This window comes from Hipposideros armiger, unplaced genomic scaffold (genome assembly GCF_001890085.2).
Source record: "Hipposideros armiger isolate ML-2016 unplaced genomic scaffold, ASM189008v1 scaffold_31, whole genome shotgun sequence".
NCBI lineage: Eukaryota > Metazoa > Chordata > Mammalia > Chiroptera > Hipposideridae > Hipposideros > Hipposideros armiger.
The window spans coordinates 2,425,508-2,452,563 of NW_017731381.1; the positions used below are offsets into that span (position 1 = coordinate 2,425,508).

Here is a 27,056-nt window from a genome sequence, read left to right on the forward strand (position 1 = left end):
CCTGTCGGCCCTTCATCCCCCCACCCCCCCCCCCCCCCCAACTAAGATTGAACTCGGCACCTTCAGCTGAACAGCCATGAGCTGCCCATGGCCAGCCAGACGACGACTGGACTTGGAGCTGAGCTAGCTGCGCCCCCCACAACTAAGATTGAAGGACAACAACTTGGCTGTTCCCCTCCCCCAATCCCCCAACACTGTTCCCCTTCCCCAATTCCCCAATAAAATCTTTTTAAAAAAAAGAAAACAGAACTATAGAAAGGGAAAACCTGAACCATGAGCCGTAAATAAATGTTAGCCATACAAATAAATGCAAAATTGTTACATTCTTAAAGGTTTATCAGGGAACCACCGGAGGCCATCTTGGGTACCACCAATGGCACACACAACACTTGGGGATGTAGTCATTTAGAAGGCTGCTGGAGTTTTGACCTGCCTCCTTATGTTGAATGGGCTGTATCGTCTCCTCTTGGGAAATCAGCCCCCTTTCCTCAGTTAATGGCATCGAGATGCACAGGCTGGAAATAAATCAGCATCCTTGACACGCAGCACCCACTCTCTCCACATGGTCATGTGACCCACTGACTAGGCCTTGGAATGTCCCCTCCTTTCATGCACAGCACAAGTCACCATCGCCTAGCCTCCTCTGACAGCCCTCAACCCTTCTTCCTCTCCTCGCCACTCTTTTCCAAACGGGCCCTTCCAGGGACATCCTTCTAAAAGCAGGTCTGATCGTGCATGGTCACCATAAACGGTGTCTCCCATGTGCTCCCAGACCCCATATAGAACATTGGCTGTGTGTGACTCTCTAATGAATATTCTGTTTGTAATTTACATAGATTAAATAGGTGCTTTTGTACAAAACAGATTATCACAAATGAATTTTTTTTTTCAATCCCCACGTGTAGAGCTCATTCTATAAGGTTTAGGCATTTATTATAATAAAAGCATAACTTCTTCTGTGATCGGCATCCCCATACATTTTCATGTCTGACTCTCTTAGCGGGGAGTAGTTAAGCACCAGCTGGAGATTAAATCAGTATACATTTCCCCCCTTTTCCCTATACTACGTGTAGGACTTTACCCAGTTATATAATCTCGTTTGGCCCATTTTTAATTTTATTTGTAAAATGGTGATAATAATGGCAGTTAACTTCATTGGGAGGGAAAGGGGGAGTTAGTGAGATGTTATTTGCAAAGCAGTTAGAATTGCACCTGGAACTTAATAAGCACTCCATACATGGTAGTTATTTTTGCAATAGTAGAACTAGTAATAAAAATAATAACAAGGCTTCATAGGCTGTATCTGTTCTGAATGTCTTATAAGTGGCAGTGCTGGGTAGCATCCTTATGCAAAATGATGGATCCTAGCATCTCTCCAGCCCCCCTCAAAGCATAGGTGTAAGGCTGCTTCTGTGCCAGTGCAGCAATTAGAAGGGCAGTGGGGCTTGATGCTAGCTGAGTTCCTGATCTGTCCCTGTGGAGAAAATGTCCTGCAACTTGTATCAGAGCCTTATCAAAAAAAAACCAAACAAACAAACACTACACACACACACACACACACACACACACACACACACACACACACACTTGAAAGCACTCCTCTTTTCAGGATACCCAGAAACGTCAGGCAGCCTGGCAAGCCAGCCCAGACCTGCTTACATACTGCTGGGGACAGTGGACAGCCTAGCCCAGATCAACTGAGGAGTTCATCGTCACTCACACAGCCCAATTATCCATGCTCACAGGTCCTTTGTGTAAAGGAGAGCCAGCATCCCAGAAGCAAATGGGTGACTTTGAAATTGTGACATTGAATGAGTTGTTGCTGAGGGTCTATTGTACTGAGCGCATGTGGAGCAGAAGGTGAAAAGTGAGGTCCCCGTAGCTGGGTGGGAAAGGGGGGGTTGGGTCATGATCTGGGGTGGCTGCTACTGTTATGTTACTTAATTTAACAACTCACGATGGCATGAGGACAAATGTATCATAACAGGGACAGCGAGAAGCGGTTTGCCTAGGAAGTCCTGAGCATCCCCAGCAGCCCTGCCCCGCTGGAGCCTTTCTGTTCGTCCAGATGCTAGAACTCTCCTGGCAGGGAGGTCGTCCATCCCTGCTCAGAACCTTATCAGCACGCTGCCTCTAGGCGTGCCTTCCAAGCTGACGCTGACGCGCCCCGAAAGGGTGATCACCATCATGGTCTCCCGCCTCATCTCATTAAAGAGTGAGAACAGGGACATTTAAGCCCCTTTCAAATCCGAGGCTCAGGACCCATTTTGTCAAACATCTTAAGATGCACCACAGCCCATGTTAAGTACAATTTTGGGGATCTCCAATATGCCTTTAAAACACAAATGAAACAATAAAAACAAAACACCATTAAGGGCCCGCAGCCACAGTGCTGGTTGCCATCATCTGTATCACTTTGTGACCCTGTAAGGGAGGGACTGCCAGCCCCTCACTACAGGGGAATAAACAGGCCCAGAGAGCTCCAGGAACCTGTATAGAGTAGCAAGTGGCAAAGGGGGGTTTGAGCTTGCGTCTGTCTGGCTCCACACCTCGTGTGCAAAGTAAGAAGACATGTCCGACCAGAGGGGCGTGCACAGTGTCTGGGCGGGCGCTGTGCGTGCACCCGGCGAAGGGGGCCCAGCCTCCCTACCCTGCTCCGCTCTGCTGCCTGCATTCCCCCTCCCGCCGGTGTCTGGAAACCCCTCTCCTGCTTTCAATCCCCGTCCACTTTGCCTCCTCTGTGAAGACTTCCCCTCTGAGCCCCTGGGCAGAGGTCAGTGGCTATTGCTGTCTCCTCTTGTTAACTATTTCCTAATATGGTAATCATTTTCCACGGTGACAGCATTTTAGAAATTGCCCCTGCCCACTAGAGCATGAGCTCTTCGAGAACACGGTGCGCTCTGCTCACCCCCTGGCAGTGCCTACCCACGGGCCTGCAGAGTTGGACCTCGGTAACTACCAGTGGAACGGATGCCCTATTTTGTCCATCTCACCCCAACCCATGAGGAAAGCCTCGTCCAAGCCTCATCCTAGAGGAAAGCAAAGTCCTGTGAGAGCCACGCGGTGAGATGTTAAGTCCGTGAGGGTCCAGTGTTTCTGTGACACCATGAGGGACAGAGACCAGGGGAAGGACATAAACACAAGACATGTCACGGTCCTCGGGACCCGGGGAGATCCGGGGAGCACGTTGTGAGAAAGCCCAGAACTATAAGGTACAAGTGACTTGACCTTCAGGAGTCTGGGGCCTGTGGGAGTAGGCAATGTGGGGACTTAGTCACATTTGTGCTAAGCTGACCATTGGCCTGTCTTCCCACCTGGTCTCCAGCTACAACAGAATTCTCCCCACAGCTTACCTGTGCAGGTATGCATGTTAACACCTTTCTGCCGCTGTTAAAGGGGAGAGCAGGCAGGGGTGCCTTTTCAAAGAAGCCAAGGGCTGTTACAAGGCTGCCACAGAGCAGAGACTCCCTCCCAGAGCTGGAAGGGCAGGGCACAGGAAAAGTCACTTGTTCCCTCTGAAGCACATGTGACTGACTGTCATTAGACAGGCCACAGGGACAGTGGAGCTGGACCAAGCACAGCTTGAAGCCAGACTCTGGCGCTCACACGCTGTGTGACCTTGGGCAAGGGCATTTCATCTTGGAGCCTGCACTTCCTCATCTACACAGTCAAAGACGATTGCACTAATCTCAGAGGGCTGTTAATGAGGATAAAATGAACTGCAAAGAAACAGAGAAATTGCCTCTGCCTACCAGTGGGCATTCCTCTTAGAGACAATGGCCTTTCTTGGAGAAATGCCTTAAGAAGCTTGTTCGGCGTAGAATCCCCCTTCCCAGGGCCCTGGGGTCAGAGGCGCTCAGCCTTTGGAGGAGGGCAAGAACGAGTGTCACTCGGTGCCGGGATTGACTGGGAGATGTGGGTGAACAAGATGGCAGGAGGTTGGGTGCAGCCCAATGTGACTGTTCTTCGTGTGACGCCTCAGTCTCCAACAGGGCCCTCAAAATACCACGAAATGGTTTGCTGGGATGGGATTTCCTGTGGATTCTAGAAAGGGCCGAGGTTGGCATGACTCATTGGGGCCACATAAGATAGCCCATGGAAACCCAGGGACCAGAGGCAAAGGGGGCTTGGAAAAGGTATCTGTGTGTTAGCGATACCTTGAGAGACGATTTTTGGGGTTCTCCGTGCTAGGGAAATTAAGAGGCCCGAGGAATTCTCAGTTCACATGCAAAAGGCAGGAAGATCTCTGCTGGACCTGTGGGTTAGCTCTGTGCAGCAGAAAAGTGTGTTACAAATTCAAGAACTTCCTTTTAGGAAGGGAAATTCATTAAGCAGTAACTCTGGGCTACACGCTTGGAGGCTGAAAACAGCTCTTCGCATAGGGAATAGAGGTCAGTGAAGGGACATGACTTACCCAGGGCCACACAGCCGAGTCCCCATGGCATTTGGCACAGCTGTCCAGCCCACTCAGCATTTGTCACACTTCCTAGGAATTGCTTGTTCATGTATTCATCACTGCTCCCTGGCTGCAAGGGACCTCGTTCTGTTTGTCCAGCAGCCCCAGCACATGGCGCAGGGTCTGTCAAGGGGCCCGTTCCTGTTGGCTACACTGAGAGGAACAGATGGTGATCTGTTCTTGGGGACTGAGCTCTGACCCCCCCGACTCCACCGTCCCTGTTCTGTCCCCTCCAGCACATCACCGAGTCTTTACGGGGAATAGATCTAGTTTTGCATTCAAGCAAGAGGATGTGCTGAAATCCTGCACAATGGAACTAGTCTTCAGGACGTGTGAGGGAAGCGTTCCTGCTTTCAGCCTCAGCCCCTCTCTTTCCCCTCAAAAAAACCTGAGCCGCCAAACCCAGCTCCTGCTCTAGGAACTGCCTACAAGCGGGGAGAATCTCGGCTTTGCATTCGGGTTGGTGCAAGCAAGTTGGAAATTGCTGACATAGCCCTGCATGTGCAGTCGAGACTGGTTTTGTGGAATTTACTTCCCCTGTGTAAATATGTCCAAGTTCAGAGCCCATGGTTTCGGCCTCCAGATAAGGCCTCGTCCATATGACCTTCTTGAGTAACAGCCTACAGGCCACCGAGATGGCAAATGGTGGGGAGAGAGTGTGGCTTGCGTGGGAAGCTAGAAAATCATCCTCTGATGGAAACGCCAATGGGCTTAGCCTCTGGGAACATTTCCCTATGCTTTCAGACTTGGGGCTTTATGCTAAGCCCTGGGCACTAAGGAGGGGCACACCCTGACCCTCTTCAGGCTGTGCCCTTCTCCGAGCAAGAGTCAGTGGGCCAGTGTGCTCCCCCATCCAGCAGGCTTGACACCCCAGAATTCTCTGCCCCAGGGGCTTCAAACTCACTTCCAAGATGCGTTCAAACCCCTGCCCTTCCAACATCAGTCTGTACTCCATATGTGTGTACCCCTACGCCCAAGGGGTGACCAAAGGATGGCTGCTTGGGGGGCATGGACAGAGCTTGGACCTGAGGACTACGTTCTCCAGACACATGTGCAGGAGGCCCTGTGTGAAGAGGAATGGAGTCAGGTGGAAGGAAAGGGAAAGGGGCCAGACGTCTATGTTTGTATGCTCGCCCCAGATTCATTTGTGTTCCTGTATATGTTAGGAACAGACATGGATGTGTGTGTCTGTGTGCATGTGTGTGCTTGTGTGTACATGTATGTGTACATGTGTGATCAACTGACTCATGTCTTTGGGAGCGTCTTCATTCTTGCAGCTGCCTCTGAAGGTAGGCTGGTGCTCCTAGCCTCCAATCACTTCTCCCCTTTCCAGGGAAAGTACTGTTTCCTCCTGAGGTACCATTTTCAACCTAATCCCTGAACCCAATCTGCAACTTGCACCCTCCTACCTCCAAACTCCCTCCCTCATTTTCCACTGCTCGCTCCTCGAACCCTACATTCCTAAAGCAAAGTGTTGCACCCCGAATCCTCACAGTGCCAGGCTTTCGCCCACCACCTTCCCTCTGCTTGAGATGCCACTGGGCAAATCCCTATGCCATATATGTAAGGCCCTGCTCTATCACCACCCTCTCCTTGTAACTGTCTCCAAAAGCCTTCCTTGCCCAGGCAGAGCAAATGCCTCTATCATCCATTTTCTTTAACACCTTAGCCCACTCCTTCCATCGCTCTTATCAAATTACAGCTTCTAGGTTTGCTTCACGCTCATCTCCGCTGCTCACTCGTGAGGTCTCTTCGTTTTTATAATTACAACATACAGCTGCTTCATAAATAAATTTAAGAATGAGTCCATATAGGAAGCAGAGGATGACTGAAGATCACACCAGAATGAAGGCCATAGTCCACTGCAGGGGAAAAGCCGTAAATAAAGGTGGGAATCGAGGCTCTTTCTACACTCCCATTGTGAAGGGTAACCATGTGGTTCAGTCAGTTTGAGCCTTTTTTGTTCTATATGGGATCCAGCCTCCATCCCTGCTGTCAAAGGCAATAGCTGTAGAATCTCTTAATGACCTTAATCAAGACAGAACCTCTTATTAGAAAGAACAGCAAAGCAGATTTCCAATTCATGAATTCTCTATGTATTCATCTTCGCATGTGGAGCTGGCTGTAACATATGTACTGTTCAAAGTTGAGCCTAAATTGAGGTAATTTGGGGCATGGGCTGAAAATGTGGAGGTGGATGGCTTGTATGTAAAATTAATTTTTTATCCATTTGGAGATGCAATTTGAGTTCCTTTCAAATTAAATTGCAATGGAGTCCCAGGCAGCTGGAAACATTATTGCCAACATAATTTGATACTGTAGGAGCAGTAATACATTGACAGATAGTTCGATGTGACCATTAATTCGCAATTTTGGCATGAAAATGATACATGAAGGGGGAAAAAAAAGGTAAGAGGAACAAAATTAAAATCCATCTTCTCTCCAGCACCATCCAAACCCGCTCTCTTGCTCACTTTCCAGCACCTCTTTTCATTTATTTCAGCTCTTTGGTGGGTAGGAGTCAGTTGGATATGACCATGAACATCTTGTGGAGGTAGGCAAGGACAGGAATGCAGACACTTCATTCGGGGATGCTGGTACTCTCACATCCAGGGTCCCTGGGTACCACCTATCCCGACAGCTAGAACCATCCAAAGGTGGAACATGTTACTCGGTTGTCACCCTCTTGTAGCAATGCCATAGCAAAGGTCATTCACTCACATGTCCACTGGCTCACTCACTAATGAAAAAGACTCTTGAACATGGAAGCATCATGACCTGGTGAAAAGAACACCGGCTCTGTTATCACCTGGACCTAAAGCACTTATCGCATCGGCATCTGCATCTCCTTTTTCTCACATGTACAACATGAATGATCCTCCCTCCCTTTCAAGGCTCCGAGGTGAATGAAGGAGATGGTGTTCACCAAGCCCCTGGATGGTGCTTGACACAGCTATGTTCCCCGAAATACAGCCCCCACCTCCAGAAGGCAGGCAGGCAGGGGAGCCACTGAAAAGCAATAGGGGTCCTGTGGGTTAGCATGGAGCCATGGCCTGGCTCTCAATCTAGTTGACTGCTGGGGTCATTCTTTTAACCAACCCCAGTTGGGAGTCAGCAAGCTTCCATTAACGCATGTTCAGATATTGTTGTCTCTATCCCTTCCTTTCTACAAACATATCCTGGTACCTCTGAGATAGGACAGGCATTAGAGATACAGGTGAATGAGACAGACACCTCTCGCCTCCCTAAGACTCAGGCTCTAGAGGGGGATGTAGATGCGACCATTATGAAGGATGTAATGAGGATGCCTGATGAGTCTTTTGCAGAAGAAGCGCTGGGCTTCCAGGCAGCACAGGGCAGAAAGGCACAGCCTAGCATTGGAAACTCATCTGAGCCAATGTAATCATGGCTCATGCACAACCCTTACGTTCTGTCTCATAGAAACTGGACGCCACCAGCGAAATGTGAGGTGAGTAAGGTTAATGATTCCCCCACAGCTACATTATTAGGTTATAGTAAAAGCAAGTCTCAGGCCAAATTCTCCTACACAGATGAGCATCTATTATACAACTGTTTATTAGCGAGCAGGTACAAAACAGGTCAAACAACTCATTCCATAGAGTGCAAGAAGTCCCAGCAATCTGTCCTTGTAGGTGATCTTGTTGCTATCTTGCTTGAAAGGGTCATTTAAAGCAGCTCTGACAGTATTTCCAGGCAGGGGTTGAGATATATATATATATATATATATATATATATATAATATAATATATTTTTTTGGTAAAGGGCTAGATAGTAAATATCTTAAGCTTTGCAGGTCAGACAGGCTCCGTTGTAACTTTATGTCTCTGATGTTGCAGTGCAAAGGCAGACATAGACAATATGTACCCAGAGGAGTGTGGCTGTGTTTCAATAAAAGCCTATTTACGAAAACAGGTAGCCAAGGCCATGGGCTATAGTTTGCTGACTGCTGTTCTAGGGGCAAAACTGATTACCTTATGGTCACATCAGACAACCAGGAAGCACCCTCATCCAATGGGTGACATGGGACTGTTTAGGAATCAAGGCTTGGACCCCATCCCTAAAGTTAAAGGCTACAGGTCTTCCTGTGTTCTTCTTCATTATGTAGGTCTGGAAAGTGCTTTAAAAAACCTGGCCAACCCAAATTTTGAATACCTTCAATTTCACCAATTAGAGTCAGCCTATAATACTTATAATGCTGGGCAACATTGTCCCCAGTTCCAACCGCAACAACCAATCCTGTTTCATGTGCTAAACTAGCAAAATGAAGGTTGTTGATCAAGATATGGTATCATAGGCCCCTGGGCAAGGTAGAGTAGCCTCTTGATTGGACTATCTGGGGACCGTCCCTGACCAGTGTGGTCTTAATTGGAAGGCTGGCAGCACTGGGTTATAGCTTAACTTAGAACTCAACCATAACATTCCACTGTTAAATAGGTGAGGGTAAATCACCAACAATGTAATGTGGAGTCTGGAGGCCGAGAAGGTGGTCCTGGAGGAGGGGCCTCGGATGAAGGATGGATAGGAGCTAACCAGGTGAAGGTGCACGGTGTGGAGGAAGGGGGCAGGGAGAGGAGGGGGGGAAGGTGAAATTGCAGGCTAAGAAGGCAGCACAGTTCGAGTCCAATAGGCAAGAACAAAGGAGCCAATGGCCATCAATATTCCGATGCAGGAGTGGGCGGGCCATATGGGTGGCAATCCCCTGCCTTCCACCACATTCACGCCGACACAGTGATGGGTTAGGCCAGAAATAAGTGAAAATAACAACTAAGGCAGTCATAACAGTGTGGTGTGCGGATTCTTCGCCAAAGGTAAAACACTGGAAGAATTCCATGTTTTAATAAATATTTTTGAGTTCCTACTAGGTGCAGGTACTATATTAGATGTAAGTGGACCAAACAGACAAAAATTCTCTCTGCCCTTAAGGGGTTTATGTTCTGGTGTGTGCAGGTGTTTATGTTCTGGTGTGTGCATATGTCTGTGTGTGTGTGTGTGGGGGGGAATGAAATAATATATGAAACAAATCAGAAGATTATATAACATGTCGGAGGGGCAATAAGTGACCTAGAGAAAAATCAAGCAGGGAAAGGCGACTGGGGGCCTCAGAGAGACCTTGTGCCTAAAATTTTACTTCTTTGATTTCCGGCCTGCCACCGGCTCCTCTATCTTTCCTGATCTCTCCTCTCTATTTACACTAAAGCTCTTACTCTTTTCCTAAAGTGCTTATTGAGTACCTACGGGGCGGCAGGCTGGGTGTTGTGGACACAGTGTTAAAAACAGATGTGGTGGAAACTAACCCCATCTCTGTTCCACCTCCCGGCTCCACGGTACTCCTGCCAGCAGGGGGCGACAGAGGGAGGCTGGAGGAGGAGGAGGAGCCTGCTTCCTGTTCCCGTGGGCATCACTCCACCAACACATTTTCTCCCTTGCAAAGTCCATCCTGTCACAACAGTTGGATCTAGTCTGCAGTTTCTTCAACACTTAAAGAGGCAGCCTCATTTTGGAGCCTCAGAGACACCAGCACCAGCCAAAAATCACTCCGTCTTCCATTCTTCTCGATGTTTGGAGTTCCGGCCTGCCCTCTAGTTCTCCCCAGCCCTAGCAGTATTGGTTTTCCACAGTTTGCCGCACTGGTGTAACACCTTCGTGTTCTCTTTTTACGTTTTCAGTTTCCTAGCCAATTCTTTCTATATACTTAACAAGAGGTTTCCAAACTTTCTCTGTTTTGGTGTTTGGGTAATTTTTTCACAGAGTTCCTAACCAAAAAAAAAAAATCCTTAAAAGTTTCATTCATTCATTAGACCAAACAACTCAATCAGTATTTATATCCTAGCAACTTAATAGTGGTTTGAGAAAACAGTGCACATAAATCAAAAGAAAAACATGTTACAGTGATTTTCATGCAATACTTGCTTTTTCATCACAGCAACTACCTACCAGAAGCCAGCTTTGCAGAGATATGGTGTCACTGAAACAAATGTAGCCCGATCTAAGGTTGAAACTGTGGACCACCTTCACTCAGTATTTTGTACAGGTGTCTGACAGATGACACTATGTGTTTCATGATAATTTACAGTTAAAAATGTAAATGCCATCACGTGGTGCTCTGGTGAGTCCACTGTGGGGTCCTGGGCTGCCTCGACACAGTTTGAGAGCCAAACTTGTTAACAGTTCTTTCTAAGCAATCCTCTCTGTAGAAATAAGTGGTGCGATATATCTCTGAACTAGACCTTGATGAACACAGGACCCAACTGCCTGAACTTCATGCACAACTTGTGTCCCCATCCTTCCCCTCCCAGCGCTCCATTCCGCCCTGGCCACAGATCTGATACCCTATCAGGCCACACTCTGCGTCCCACCTCTGCCCCATCCAGAAGCAGCCACTTGGCTTGCTGCTGAGCTGGGGAGCGGGGTGGTCGGCCGCACCTCCTGCCACATCCACTGCTCAGATGCCAGGGAAAATTCAATGGACACAGGAACAAGATTGCAGCATGAAAATAAAAGCTTTAGAACGTTTAAAAGTTCCTTTTTGTGGCTGAGGGAATCAGGTTGGAAAGAGAGAAGTAATTTCTAAATTACATGGTTTCAGCTTCTGGAAACAGGAAAAGGGTTTCGAGGGTGGGGAGGGAACGGGGAAGAGAACTGGAGGCCGCAACATTTTCTGGGCTTCACTTCAATTCACATTTAATTCATGGCAAGTCTCCTTGTCTATTAAAAAAGAAAAAAGAAAAAGGAAAAAAAGGCTGCAGAAATAATAAAACCTGAAACATCTCTGATGGTCAAAAGCCACCTAGTCCCGGGCCCAGGTAAAATATTTAACATTCTGAACACTTGACTTCTCCTTGGGAAACACCGGCTGTGAGCAATATGGGCCCTGGAATTAGGAGACAGCGTTCAGTGGAGCTAATTTGCCATCACTGTGAGGCTGATGAGAAGTCATGTATACATCAAATTATTTCCAGAATATGTAAAACAAACAACTGGAAGTATTACCTCTTGATTGGATTCTAATAGCCCCTCTCCCAGAACGATGAACTTCCCTTTCGGTTGGAGAGTTCGGCTTTTTATATTCAGATCTGGGGGTGTTCAAAGCTGAGGCCACTCATAACTGAGAATGGACCCCCCCATCCCTCCCCACCCCACCCCTTCACCCCACTCCAGGACATCCTTGATCTCCCAAGGAATTGCATTAATCTATAGACACTATTCAGGACTGCTGGACCTTGAAGAGCCCTGCTGTGTCAGCAGCCCCAGAAATGCCTACCAAGCTTTTTTATGATGTCCAAAGCTTTATTCTTTGAAGTGTACGAGAGTATCATTAAATTGAAGGAAACATTTCAAACAAAAACCACCGTCAGTTAAAGGGGGCTTATTCTCTGTGGAGTCTCACTTGCGACTTACCTAGGCAATGAGAAAGGGCACTTGACAAAGCGAAAGCTGTCTAGTCCTGTCACCTCGTGGCAACACGCCAAGAAGACAACCCCAGTGGAAGAGGGGGAACGGCGGAAGTGTAGCCGGAAGACCCATCTACCCGCTGACGGTCCGGCCTTGCTGCGCACCGCTCAGCAAAGATGATGGACTACATGGGACGCGTCGTGTTTCCTGGCTGACCCCTCTAACAGAGGGTGGCCCCTGGCCATGGCATTGCGAGACACCACCCTAGCCCAGGCTCTCACATGAGCCGCCAAATGACAGTCCTTCATATCAGACTTGTGACGACATCACCGCCTTTCTCCTTAACTCTCAACCTTGACTTATCTAACGTCTGAGGCTGCCCCGGCCAAGTGTGAGCTTTCCCTTCAGTGTCGTCAGTCACAACACCCTTCCCACTCTCATCTCTCCATCTGCGAATAGTGCTGCCCTGTGCCGGACGTTTCCACGCTTCCTCTTTCCTGACCACCAAAACGTACGCAGGAGCTGCGTGACCTTGAATGCATCATATTACCCATCTTGAGCCAGTTTCATAATCTGTAAAGTGGAGTTCATGATATCTAGTGCCTATGATTCTCGTTAGGTTGAAATGAGATAACATGAGCTCATAGATTAGAGGGATATTGCTACGTAACACATTGCTGCCGAAGCCACCGGTTTATAAACACAGGCATTTACTCTTGAGCTCATGTACCTGCTTGTCTGATCTAGGCTGGGCGCAGCCAGGCTTAGCTTCAGGCTGTGCTCAGCTCTGCTCCATGTATGTTTGGTCCAGGGCTCATCTCTAAGGGTATGTTCTTTCCATGATGGATTCACTAGAGACAAGCCAACCAATGCAAGATGTCTGAAGGCCTCCCTCACGTCAGGCCCGCTAATACCATATTGGTCAAAGCAAGTCACCTGAGCAAGCCCCCCATCAATGGGGCTACCCTTCCTACAGTGGGGAAGTCGTGGTGGGGGGCTGAATATGTGCTGAATGGTAACCCAAATGATCACAGATCGATGTGAGTTTCTTTTGGTTAACATGGCCAGCCAGCGGTTTCTCATATAACACAGACTTGGTCCCCTGCAGGAAGGACAGTCGGGCTTTGAGTCAGGCCTCTGGGGAGCCAGAAGGTTCTGCTGCAGCCAAAAGGTGTAGGCAGTTGGCTCACCTACCTCCATTTGGACTATTATGTAATTTGTCCCTGTGAAAGAGGGGCAGACGTCTAATAGATAGGCCTGGAGAAAGGGCCTTGGCATTCAAAGTCCTCCTCAGTCTCAACAGAAACTTTCTCATCCACCAGCCAAACTGGTCAGGTACGTTGTTCCGGTCCCCACCTGCCAAATGCTGGCTCAGACCATACCCCTCCACATACACGGCTACCCTCTGACTCAAATCAAATCAAAATAGGCAAAATAATTCCTGCCCCCAAGATGTCCACATCCTAATACCTGGGACCTGGGACTATAGTATCTTATGTGGCAAAAATCACTGTGGGTGTGATTAAGTGAAGGGTCTTGAAATTAAGTGAAGGGTGATTATCATGGATTACCTGGGAGGGCTTGATGTCCTCACAAGTGTCCTTATCAGAGAGAAGCAGGAGGTGAGAGAGGAAGAGAGGTGATGCTATGCTGCTGGCTTTGAAGGTGGAGGAAGGGGCCGCGAGCCAAGGAACAGAGGCAGCCTGCAACACTGGAAAAGGCAAGGAAACAGAGTCTCGCCTCGCGCCTCCGGAAGGCACACAGCCCGCAGACCTATTTGCGACTTCAGACCTCCAGAATAACAAGTTTGTGTCATTTTAACCAACTACGTTAGTGTTGACTTGTTACAGCAGCGACAGGAAACCAACACAACCCTGAAGTTCTGTTCTGCTTATTTCTATATTTTGTATCCACACTTTTCACTCTCGTTGCCTTTCCTCAATAGACACACATATGTCTCACATATGTTCCTTTGCTGGAATGAAGTCTTGTAAAAGGCAAGCAATTGTTTAGTATGCATGCATACTATTATGTAAATGTGAATGTCTGATACTCCGTTTCCTTTCCGTGACTCAGCACTCTGCGTTTGGCATCCACCCAAGCTGCTGCGTGCCCTTCGTCCATTGCTCCCAACCGCTGCAGGGTGTTGCATGGTGTACGTCCTCCATAATTTACCCATCTATTCCCCACTGACGGACAAGCAGCTTGCTTCCAGCTCATCTCTACCAGAAATTGTGCTGCAGTCGACCTCCTCAGGGATGCCCCCTTCTAGATTTGTGTGAATTTCTTTGGGGATTATAGTCCTAGGCGCAGAAATATTGATTTATAGTGTATGCGTAAACTTGTCTCAAAAGTACTCCCAGATTGCTTCCGGAATAGGTGCACCCAATCTCCTAGGTGTGTGTGAAGGGTCGTGTGGACTCAGTCCATGGCAACACTCAGCATTATCCAATTAAAAAAAAAAAAATGTCAGGCCGGCCGAGTGGCTCAGTTGGTTAAGAGCTTGCATAAGAGTGCGAGCTCTGAGCAACAGCGGTTCAACTCCCAGCCTGAGCTGAGTAGCCGCTGAGCTGCCAACAGGTGGCAGGATGGCTCAGCTAAAATAAAAAAAAAAAATGTCAATTTGATGGGTACAAAGTATCTTTCTCATTACTATTTTAATTTACATTTCTCTAATACTAATGAGTTTGATAAGTTTTTCATGTATTCATTAGCCTTTCGGGTTTTCATCTTTGTAAACTCCCAGTCTATACCCTTTGCTTAATAACCTACTCATTTGTAGGAATTCTCGGTGTAGTCTAGGCTGATTTTTCTGTTAATTCTGCTCAAGGTGGCCTGTGACAAATAAAAATCCTTTGGTTTCAGTGCTGTGAAATCAACCACATTTTAAAATGATGGTTTGTTATTTCTAAAAAATCTCTCCCCCATGATAGATACATCTGTTCTCAAATTTTCCTGTTGTTCCAGACAGACATGGTCAGGTTGCACTTCGGTTCCTTTGAAATTAGGCATGGCCATGCGACTTGCTTTGCCCAATGGTAGGGAAGAAGAGATCTTTCAGGGTAGCTTTAAAGCCCGTGTGTGATTGGTCCATTTTACTTTCCCTTGCTGCAAAGGTTGCGAAGGTTTATTGTAGTGAAGCCTTCTTCACTCTGGGTCCCTGAAATCTTGAGGAAGCAGAGCATGCTGCCAACCCCTGTGGTCATATAGCACGAGAGAGAGAGATACTTCTGTTATGGTTGAACCACTGAGATTTGGGGGTTCTTACCTAAACGTACCTGTCCTGTCCTGACTACATCCTTACTTGTTTCTTTGTTCCCTTCTCTCCCATCCCCCACTCCCATATCATATAGGCAGCCATTCTAATATGTTTATTTCGTGTTCTTAGAAAATATATACTGTGATACGTGCATGTTTCATTTAGGTCCAATGGTATCATTGTCTTCCTGTTCTGTTTTTTTACTTTCTTCACTCAGTGCTGTTTTTAAGGTCCATCCCTGTTGCTGTATATACATGTGAGATGGCTTGCTGCTTGCTGCTGTGTGGTACTCAAGGATGAGCCACAGCTGTCATTTCCCTCTCCTGCTCCCAGGGAAAGACATACAAGTTTCTTTAAGAGGTCCTTGCCCAATGCTAGGCTACAAAGTCATCCTTCACCATTATTTTCTAATTTTATAGATTTATCTTTTACACTGGTATCTTAGGTCTTCTGGAATCAACTACCTTCGTATGAAATATTAGGTTGGGATTCAGTTTTATTTCCTTCTATATAGTGAAAAAGTTCTCCTCAAAAACATTTACTAAATAGTTTGTCCAGTTGATCTGTCAAGCCATCTTTATCACACCTGAAGTTTCTACATACTCGTATCCAGGGTTTGAATCCTGAGCTCTCAGTTCTGTTCCATGAGTTCATTTGCCTGCTATAGCATGAATATAAAGCTATTTTTATAATTATGGCTTTATAGTGTATATAACATATTTATATCTGGTAGGACAAGTCCTTTTTTTTTTTAATCCCCCCTCAAAGTTGACTGTTAACTATTGATTTTTTTATTCCTCTATATACATTTTAGAGAAAGTTTATCAAGTTCCTTAAAAAACCAACAGGAATTTTTATTGACACTAAATTAAATTTATAGATACATTTGAGGAGAATTTTCACTTGTGTAATATAATATCATCCCATCCATAAACAAGGATTGTTTCTCCATTTATTCAGATCTTCCTTTAAGTCTTCTATTAGTTGTAAAGTGTTCTCCATTGAGATTTTCTATATTCTTAGACTAGTTAAATCTGAAATATTTTAAAATATGTATTGCAATTGTTTTAAATTAGATTTTCTAGGTCATGATTGTTGGTATAGAGGTTTACTATTGACTTCTGTAAGTTGATCTTATATCTGGTAACCATATTGAACTTTCTTATTATTTCTCACAATTTTTTTTATTTCCAAGAGGATTATCATATTATCTACAAACAATGAGTTTTATTTCTTCTTTTCCATGCTTATGTGTCTAATTTCTTTTTATTTCCTTAAAGTGTGGACCAGCAACTCCAGCATCATGTTATATAGCAGTTCTGATAGAAGGCATTATTGTTTGCCTGAAAGGAATGCGCCAAAATTTTCTATATTAAATATAATTGCTGTACGATTTTGGCTTATAATCTATGGCAATTTTTAAAGTTTTTCTCAAAAGGAACCCTCAGACACTGCTGGTGGGAAAGTAAATTGGTGTCGCCACTATGGAAAACAGTATGGAGGTTCCTCAAAAAATTAAGAATAGAGCTACCATATGACCTAGCAATTCCTCTCCTGAGTATCTACCTGAAAAAATTGAAGACATTTACTCATAAAGATATATTTTCCCCTATGTTCACTGAAGCATCATTCACAGTAACCAAGACATGGAGACAACCTGAGTGTCCTTTGATGAATGACTAGATAAAGAAGATATGGTACACAGATACAATGGAATACTGCTAATCCATAAAAAGGGTGAAATATTGCCATTTGCAACAACATGAATGGATCTTGAGAGTATCATGTTAAGTGAAATAAGTCAGGTGTAAAAGGACAAGCACCATATGATTTCACTCATATGTGGGATATAAAACAGGAAGCAATAAAGGAACAAACAAAATAAACAAACAAATAGACACAGACAACAGTATGGTGGTTACCAGAGGGGAAGGGGATGGGGGAAGATGAAGAGGGTGAAAGGGATCAAATATATGGTGATGGAAGAAAACTAGATTTTGGGGACTTTGGGTGGTAAGCACACAATGCAATATACAGATGATATATTATAGCCTTGTACACCTGAAACTTATATGTTATTAACCCCATAATGTTACCCCAATAAATTTAATTTAAAGTGTTGCCCTCTTCTATTTTTCTAATTGTGTCACATCATCATAAATTGGTGGCAAATTTTATCAAATGCCTTATCTCATTGATTGAGATAATTGTTTGATTTTTAGCCCTTAGTTAACTCATGGAGTAAGTGACATTAAATAGGATATAAGTCAGGAACAGCCAGGTGGACCTGATGCACGGGGCAAGGCATGGGGATGGGAGTAGAGCGTCCATGCCCTTTCCAGGTGCACGACCCTCCCAGCACCTCCAGTGTTCACCCACCTGGAAGGTCTCCAAACCCTGTCCTTTTGGGTTTTTGTGGAGGCTTCATTACACAGCCATGACTAATTGAATCACTGTCCACTGGCCATTGATGTCTATCTCCAGCCTCTCTCCGCTCTCCAGAGATTTCTGGGTGGAACTGAAAGTTCCAACCCTCTAATCCCATGGTTGGTTGTCCTGGCATCCAGGCCCCATCCTTGGTGCCCCTAAGTCGCCACATTCACATAACAAAAGACAGCTTTATCACTCTTATTACCAAGGAGATTCCAAGGGTTTTAGGAGCTCTGTGCCAGAAACAGAAACAAAGACCAAACATATATTTCTTCTTATAAATCACAACATCACAGGGGGTTATTATGAACAAATCTGCAATTAACATTCACGGACAAGTTTCTGTGTGGACGTTATTTTTCATTTCTCTAGGATAAATGTCTAAGAGTATAAATGCTGGGTCATCGGGTGAGCTCAATTTTAATTTTAAAATAAACTAACAAATGACTTTCCTAAGTGACTGGACCAGTTTACATTCCCACAAGTAGTGTATGAGAGATCCAGTTTCTTCCACGCCAGCATTTGGTGCTATCATTATTTTTTTACATTAGCCATTCGGGTAGGTGTGTAGTGATGTCTCCTGGCTGTAATTTGCATTTCCCCAATGGCTAACGATGTTGAACATCTTTTCATGTGCTTTTTGCCATCTGCATAATCCAGCTCATTTGTTTTTAACTTTTGTTTCCTAGTAAATGAACTTCAAGCTCCAGGTTTTCCTGTAAGTATTGTTTTAGTGGTTTTACAATATAGACGTACTTTGCTTTCATTATCATTCACTTCATGGTTTCTTTATGATTTCCTTTTAAATCCATATGTTATTTAGTAATATGTTATTTAATTGTCAAGTTCATGAGATTTTTAAAGCTGCCCTTTCATTATTAATTTCTAATTTTATTGGATAACAGTTGGGAAACATGGTCTGTGTAATACGGATTCTTTAGAATTTAATTGGGCTTCTTTTATGGCCTAACACCTGTTCTGTTTTTGCGACTCTTTGTTAAAACAATGTGTTTTCTCTATTTAGGTGTAGCGTTCTCTGTATTAAAATAATTTAGTATTATTTTTTCAATATATATTAATAGGCAGGAGCTTATGAATTATATTTTTCGCATCTTCAACATCTCTGCTCATTTTTGTCTACTTGATATTCTGTTTACATAGATTGTTATCCTAGTTTGGCCATTAACTAGCTTCCGCTTGAACAATGATTATTAACAACAACCAGAATTTGTGAACGCTTATCCATTTCATGTAAAGTTTTAAATTCTGTGTGTTGAGCTCTTGGCTAAGCAATTTGCTTCTGTCACATTTATTTCTCACAATTATAAGTCTCAACGTCCCATTTTACAGATGAGGAATCCGAGGGTCTAGAAGCAAAGTGACCACACCATGCGCCCTGCAAATGGCAGAGCTGACATTTAAGTGCAGATTTATCTACTAAGTCCATGCTTTTAATGACTCCGGTCTAGGACATAGTTTGTTCATTTGCAAAACGAGGATGGTTTGGAGGACTCTGTGGTTTGATTTTCAGGCTAAGAAATTCTCGGTCGTTATCATTGCCTGAGTTAACACTTATTGAGCTCTTGCTATGCAGGTTCTAGGTTCTGTGCTCAGCACTGTATGTGCATGACCTCATATCAGGAGAGAAGGGCTCAGAGAGGGTCTCCAGCAGCAGTATGAACTCAGTGGTAATGACTCAGGGTTCGTGTTCCTAATCCAAATGCTACATCTTGGTCTCCTACGGTGAACTAGAGATTTTAGAGACATTTCATGTAGTCCCACAAGAGCCTTAAGAGGCAGGAAGGAGTGTGCTTCCTAAGCATATCTATCCTCTAGTCCTCTGGGTGACCCTGGGGACTCCTGAAAGAAGTCCTCTGCTTCTTTTACTTGATGGAATTGTCTGTTCCAATTGCTTGGAATCTGAAGCACAGCATCCTCTTTTATTATTCTTATTATTCTTCTTATTATTATTATCTTTTTCAATTATAGTTGACATTCAATATTATTTTATATCAGTTTCAAGTGTACAGCATAGTGATTAGACATTTATATAATTTATAAAGTGATCCCCCTAACTAGCACCCACCTGGCACTCACTATACATAGGTATTAATTACAATGTTATTGACCATATTCCCGATGTTGTACTTTACATCCTTGTGACAACTTTGTAACTACTAATCTGTATTTCTTAATCCCTTCACCTTTTTCACCCAGCCCCCTAACCCACCTCCCATCTGGTAACCATCAGTTTTGTTCTCTGTATCTATGAGTCTGTTTCTGTTTTGTTTGTTTGTTTTGTGCTTTAGAGTCCACATATATGTGAGATCATATGGCTTATCTCTCTCAGTCAGACTTATTTCACTCGATATAATACCCTCTAGGTCCATCCATGTTGTTGCAAAAGGTAAGATTTCATTTTTTTATGACTGAGTAATAGTCATATATACATCTTCTTTATCTAATCATCTATTGATGGGCATTTCAGTTGCTTCCATATCTTGGCTATTGCAAATAGTGCTGCAGTGAACATAGGGGTGCATATATCTTTTCAAATTAGTGTTTTGGATTTCTTCAGATAAATACCCAGAAGTGGAATTGCTGAGTCATATGGTACTTTTATTTTTAATTTTTTGAGTAACATCCAATTTCTTTTCTATAGTGGCTGCACCAATTTGCAATCCCACGAGGCTGCCCGTTTTTCCACATCCTTACCCACACTTGTTTTTTGATTTATTGATGATAGCCATTTTGACAGGAGTGAGGTGGGGTCTGATTGTGGTTTTCATTGGCATTCCTCTGATGCTATGCATCTTTTGCATAAGTGATGCTGAGCATTTTTTCATATGTCGATTGGCCATCTATACAGCACCTTATTTTGATTTTCCAAAAGTGCTAACCCACTCCTACTAAATGCAGTACTTAGCCCTGGTTCAAGGTGCTTTTACATTATTAGCTCCTTTCTTCCTGTTCACCACACCCTCCGGTCTCAACTCCCCATTTTCTAGGGAGGTACCCACACCCCTTTACATCCTTTCCTGTTTTCTCCAGAAAACTCCCATCCTAAAATAGACTGCTAAGCCAGACACAACCTATAGTATCTTTTATACGTGGAGAAGTGGGCTTTTCTCACTCATTCCAACCCTATAACTACCTGCTTTTTCTTGCTTCCCCATGGTTCCCTGGAGTAATGAGAGAAAAGCAGTGAGTTATTGCTGTGTTAAGCTTCACTAAATGGCTTTATATTTTGGTTAGAGACCTCCGGAGAAATAATGAGGAGATCGCTACATCTTTTGTTCTTAGAAAAATAATGTTGCAAAAAGACACCTCTAATCCTCTATTTTAATTTGTTTTTATTGATCTCTTTCCAAATTAGGGAAACAAGTTTCTCACTGAAAATGTTATGACAATGCACAGGGCGGTCCTAGTTATAAAGAGTAATGAAGCTGGGGCTGTGAAAGAGAGTCTTTTAATAAGGCAGGGGTGGAGGAAGGATGGTGGGAGAGCAAGCACCTATGAAAGGAAGTACACACGGGAAGGAGCCCTGCCAGACATTAATGGTTAACTCTGAGTGGTGGGTTCAGGAGTGATGGGACATCAAAGAGGCCCTCCATGACCTCAGTCAAAACTACTACCCTGTCCCCAACCACCATGCCACGATCATACCCATCTTCTTTATTTTCTTGGCACTTGTCACTTGCAAAGATTATATCATTCATTTATTTATGGCATTGTTTACTTGCCTGATTTCACCAGCCCAGCCTGCAAAAGGAATTGCACGAAAGTAAGAACGTTGCACATTCGTTTTTCTGCTAATTCCCTCGTGCCTAGAATAATGCTTGGCATATAATAGGATAGGTAGTCAAATAATTTGGATGAATAAATGAATGGGCGGATAGATAAATGGATGGATGGATATGTGGAATAAATGTGTTTCTCTGTTTCCAATCTTCTGTGATTTCCAAAATTCTTATAATGAGCAAAAATTACTTCTCTAATTAGAAAAAAATTAGGTTTAATTTAGCATCATTTCTCCCTAGAAAACTTCCTTATGAACAAGTAGGTCTTCCTCTTCTGGTCTCCCAAGACTGTCTGCACTTCTCATGGGACACTGGGCTTTGTCGTCCTAATACTCTAATTATTTGTGTGCATTTCTTACCTCCCCCGCTGCAATCTAAGCTTCCTGAATGTTAGACTCAAACTGTCAGAACAGGAAACAACTTAAAGATCCTGAGGTCTAACTTTCCCTCTTACAGATGAGGACAATGACACTCAAAAAAATGACCTACAGTAAGTCCCCGACTTAGGAACATTCGAGTTGCGAACTTTCACAGATACGAACAGACCTCATATTACGAACATTTGTAGATGCGAACAAATCGCGGAAGTAGCTCACGTGTCTGCCGGACATTGTCACAGTTGTGCTGCTGTGTGCTTACTGTACAGTGCGATAGTGTACAGTAGTACAGTGCTCAATCAGAGCCCAGGGTGTCCGGAAGCAAGAGGAAAAGCAGTGGTGATGTGGAGGGGACTGCTAGGAAGTGCAAAGCAATAACCATGGAAACAAAAGTGAAAATAATTGAGAGATTGGAGCTAGGCGAAAAGATGGTAGACGTCGCTCGCTCTTTTAACATGAATCATATAAGACTGACTTTGTCGGACTTAACGAACAAATCCAACTTATGAATGTTCTCCCAGAATGGAACAGGTTCATAAGTCGGGGACTTACTGTAGCTAAACTTACTAGCAAAAAAATAATCATAATCCAGGAAAATGCTAGATTCTCCATGCCATATTTTATTTATTCAAATTGTCCTATATCATTGGGTACTTGGTGGAAGGTCCAGCACTTTTACTGGGAACCCAGGCCTCTGACCTCTGTTCTCTAGGTTGTAGGGCAGTGTCTTCTGTATTTGCACACTGCTATTTCCTACCTCGGGGCATCTACTCAGCTTCCGGAAAAAGCAGGAAGGGCAGGCAATTGGAGGAGCCACACCTACATCTTTTCTCCTTACTTTGCATGCTCTTGCACATGTCATCTTGCACTTTACGCCCAAAGAATCCACCAGAAGAAGGGAAAATAAAACCATTTCTCTGGCAACTGTCGAAAGGCATACAGATCATTCACAGGTGGTTTTCTGATAAATACATGCAGAGCGTCTTTCAGGGTTGCCACCAGGAATATGTAACTTAGCTCTCAAAAGAATTCTATGATAAGGTATGTAAGAAATATGGAAAAGTACAAGTTAAAACATAATAAACAGCCCCGAACCCAGCACCATAGACACTGAATTTAGGGTTCAGCGTTCTATGCGGGTGTTCATGCTTCCTTTCCACATGTATGCATACAAGAATTACCGAGTATTAATTTGCAGGTTTGAAAACTATATTATTGATATGACATATGCATGTTTCTTCAGCTTCTATCATTTTAGCTAAATCCATTCATGTTGATACAGGGAGTTTGAGTTTGTTCATTTTCACCGCTATACAGTGTTCCACTTGATGACTATACCACAGTTTGTTCATTACTCTATCAGTGATATTTAGATTTACTGATGTTTAGTTATGTTTGTGATTTGAGTCTTTTCATCTGCTCACATTTTTCTTTAGTATAAATTTTATAATGTTCTTACACATGTTTTAGTTGTTTTGTCGTAACTTTTTATTTTTTGCTGCCACTGTAAATGGCATTTTCAAACTTTCATTTCAGTATAACACACACACAGAAGTACACATTGAATTTTCACAAACTGCACACTCATATTATCAGACACAGATCAAGAAATAAGACATTACTAGGATCACATAGGCCTCTGTGCGCCCCTCTGCTCGCTACCCCACTACAATCACCGCTCTGACTTCTAAGAAATGTGATTAAATGACTGTTATACTGATTTGATATCTAACAACTTTGATACAGTATTTTACTATTCATAATTTTCTCAAGTTACAAGTTTGTTAATTTATATTGTAATATTTTTTTTTCTCTTGATAATCATGTGACATGTGAGTGGTATTTTTTTTTTGGCTTCTTTTCCAGTAAATTAAATATAAAAACAAACAGACAAAACAACAAGTTCTCTGACCATACTGGCTGCCTCTAAAACCATGTTAAATAGAAATAGTGTTGGTGAATTCTTTCCTCAGTTTTTCTCGGCTTTAAAGGTAATGTTTTGAAATTTCATCATTTATTATAATGCTTATTGTCTGATTTTTTAAGATGCCTCTTATCAAATTAAGAAAGCTATTTTCTATTCCTAAGCTTATGAGAGGTTTTTAAAGCTTATTATCTAGAGGTTTTTAATTTTACCAAATGATTTTATGCATCTATTCAGCTTTGAGTCTTCTATTTGGATTAATTAATGTGGTAATTACATTATCATATTTTTGAATGTTAGACAGCCCTTGCATTTTCTCAGTAAATCCAACTTTGCTTTCATCTATTTACTCTTTTTACTTTTTAAATTTAAACTATTTATTTATTTATTTATTTATTTAATTTATTTTTTTTTTAAAGATTTTTATTGGGGAATTAGGGGAATGGGAACAGACAAGTTGCTATCCTTTTGTTCTTCAGTCTAGTTGTGGAGGACGTTGCTTCACCGGCCCAAGTTGGCACCATCATTGCGCTCTTCCCAGGCGAGGCAGATCAGTCGCCGGCTTCTGGACGGCTGCTCACAGTGACTGCTGGCCGCTCATGCTGGCTGCTGGCTGCTCACGCTGGCTGCTGGTTACACAGGGTAGCCCATGGCAACCCACCTGCCATCACCAGCGACTCACGGCAGCCCAGCTCCAGGTTGAGCTGTTGTTCAGCATCTTAGCTGTAGAGGGCAGTGTCACTGGCCCTCATATGGGATCTGAACTGGGGCCCTCTGGTGTCCCAAGCCAGCTCTTAACCAATGCGCCACATGGCCGGCCCTAAATTTAAACTTTAATTGATATATACCAAAATGCAGATGTTCAAATCCATTACATAAAATGGCGTAGTATTGGGTTGTTGGAAAAGTCATGACATATTTTTGCGACAAAAAACAGAAAAAATACATCATGACATTTCCGACAACCCAATATTTGCATATAAACACTACATGTCCTCAGTTTTTCTTGGTTTTAAAGGTAATCTTTTGAAATTTCATCATTTATTATGACACTTATTGTCTGAGTTTTGAAGATGCTCCTTCTCAAATTAAGAAAGTTATTTTCTATAAAATGGTGTAGCATTTGCATATAAACTCCGCACATCCTCCTGTATACTTTAAATTACTCTAGATTACCATATTTTGACATGTATAATGCGCTCCCATGTATAATGCACACCCACGTTTTTGACCCAAACTTTCAGGGGAAAAAATCGTTTGTTTTAATTTTTTAATTCAAATTTTTGTTTGTTTACATTTAGGTACTTGTTTTTTTTGTATTATAAAGCAATTTTAGCATTTATTTTTTAACATATTACGGTGCAAGAAATTTTATGTATCTAACAAATTTATGATATTTACGCATCATAGAAGGCCAAGGGCTCTTCGTCATTGCAAGTTCGACGTAAGTTCAACAAAACTAATTATTGTATTCCAGGGTATTATTTTGCATACGGATATCGTTATTGATTTATAGAGTTACACTTTTAACTCATAAGCATAAATAAAAGATTGAAAAACATTTATATAGATACGGAATTAGTACTACCCACGTATAATGTGCATCCTTATTTTTCCCTCACAAATTTGGGCAAAAAAGTGTGTATTATACACAGCAAACTATGGTACTTATAATACCTACTACAATGTAAATACTATGTAAATACTTGTTAAACTCTATTGTTTAGAGAATAATGACAAGATAAAAAGGTCTGTATGTATTCAGTTCAGAGGCAACCATCTTAAGCTTAACTACATGTATGTGTCAGCAACAATGTCACATTTAAAAAAATTTTTTTTCATCTGTGGTTCATTAAATCCACAGATATAGGACCCACAGATACAGGACAACTATACTGTTTTTAAAGTGGTTGTTCTACTTATTGGTACCATTAGGCTTTAATTTTCCTTTTTCTTTATCTTTTTGTCCTGGGGTGGTTTTGGTATCAAGGTATTCTAGCCTTATGAAATGAATTATGTGATAGTCCTATATTTTCTACTCTCTGGGAGAGTTTGCCAAAGGCAGAAAGGAAGAGAGGGAGGGAGGGTGGAGGAAGGAAATGATCTTTTCCTTGAATGTTTGGTTGACTTTGCTTGTAGAACAATTTGGGTTTGGCAGTTTCATTGAAAGAAGATTTCCAACTATTGATTTGATTTTTGAAAAATTCACGTTTTCTAATCTTGAGTCAGGATTGAAAGTTTTATTTTTCAAGGAAATGATACGCTTTTAGTTTCACTTACTGGGAAAACGTTACTTATGATATTCATTCACCCTAAGTATTTTAATAGGAATTATTTCATATATAAAAAGAGCATTTAAAATGTGCATGTAGAGAAGAATAATAAACTTCACTCCTGTGTGTGCGACACTACCCTTAAGAAAGAGAACAATATCAACATATTGAAAATCCACTTATGAACTTCCCCATTGTACCCACTTCCTTCTGCCTCTTGTCTGGGAGGTAACCACTATATATAATTAAATAAATTATATACAAAAGGAGAGATATTATACATATTCTTCTTTACCTTATATTTTTCACTCAAACATCATGTTTGCGACAGTCATCCATATTCATATTGGGTGGCTCATTTTTCTGTTGGTTCACTGATTTTCATTGTCCTAGAACATGAGACTATATGAATGGACACAAACTGCAATTTACTCATCAATTCTCCTGACATAGACGTTTATGTTGGTCCTGCCTTTTTTAGCTATTGTGGGCAAAACTGCTGTGCATGTTCATGTATATATCTCCTGAGGTACATATGCAAGAGTTTCTCTAGTCTGGACTATATCTGTGAGAGAAGTTGCTGGGTATTATGTTACACACATCTTTAATTTAATAGATAATGGCAAATTGTTTATCGAAGTGGTTGTAGCAAATTACATTCTCATGAGAAGTATTAAAAAGTTGCTGCTCTAATTAGTTGCCAAAACTTGATAATTCAGGCTGTTTGATTATTGCCAATCTTTTAACTGTATTTCTTATTTTAATATCAGCTGTATTTTTTAAGTATCCTCTTTTATTCCTAACATTGTGTATTTATGCCAAGTTTTTCTCTTGAGAGAAAAAGATGGAGTTTGGTGTGTTTTTTACATGTTTTTAGAGTTTTGGCTTTGTTGATGTATTCTGTTGTAGCTCTCCTTTCTTATTTAATGAATGTCTACTGTAATATTTATTATTTCTTTCCATCTATTACCCTTAGGTTTAATCTATTGTTTTTTTTCTTACCTTTTGAAAATGGATGCTTAAATCATTAAATATTTGGATATTCTTTATTACTATAAGCACTTTAAAGCTATAAAATTCCCTCAAGCTATGGGTTTAGCCAAATCCCACGAGTGCTATTTGTA

The 27,056-nt window shown here is 42.8% G+C and overlaps 1 protein-coding gene across 1 annotated transcript in view; it reads right to left on the reverse strand.

Annotated features, from left to right (window-relative positions):
• The window catches only part of PTPRT (protein tyrosine phosphatase receptor type T), a 1,070,914-nt gene that overhangs the window by 370,598 nt on the left and 673,260 nt on the right, over positions 1-27,056 (reverse strand). The gene's annotated exons all lie outside the window — the stretch shown is intronic.